This window comes from Ailuropoda melanoleuca, unplaced genomic scaffold (genome assembly GCF_002007445.2).
Source record: "Ailuropoda melanoleuca isolate Jingjing unplaced genomic scaffold, ASM200744v2 unplaced-scaffold40989, whole genome shotgun sequence".
Lineage (NCBI taxonomy): Eukaryota > Metazoa > Chordata > Mammalia > Carnivora > Ursidae > Ailuropoda > Ailuropoda melanoleuca.
Window position 1 is genome coordinate 139 of NW_023212713.1, and position 441 is coordinate 579.

The 441-nt window shown below is 42.0% G+C and overlaps 1 non-coding gene across 1 annotated transcript; it reads right to left on the minus strand.

The window, feature by feature from the left end:
- Nucleotides 1-237: 237 nt before the first annotated feature.
- On the minus strand, nucleotides 238-388 carry LOC117799033. The gene has a single exon (XR_004622931.1). It is a non-coding gene; the product is annotated as a small nucleolar RNA SNORA62/SNORA6 family (small nucleolar RNA).
- Nucleotides 389-441: the final 53 nt, after the last annotated feature.

Consider the following 441-nt stretch of genomic DNA (forward strand, 5'->3'; position numbering starts at 1 on the left):
TGTCTTTAAGCTGATTTTTTTGTAATAAAAACCAAGCATATTGTTCACAAACCTGGCCAGTATTCCTGGATGATATGACACTGACATCAGCTGGGTTTTCAATGGCAACAATGGCACGAGCTGCCAGCAGAAGCTTCTCCCAGGTTCTCTTCAGATTTATGATGTAGATACCTAGGTGACGGCAGAAAGCTTTGTAACACCTGACCTAACTTGCAATGGATTTTCTTCTAAAAAACTGAATGTAGCAGAGAGTACTATCAAACTCCAGTCACAGAGACAAGCTCTACTGGTGTTAGCGAAAATCTTGCAGTTTTTATAGCACACTTCCGACACTCAGAAGTTCATTGGCCACCTCTGGCCTCAACCCTGAGCTTTAATAGTGTGCAGCCTTGATTCAGTAGCAAAGTGCATCTTTTCTTTTCCTGCATTAAGCCTACATCA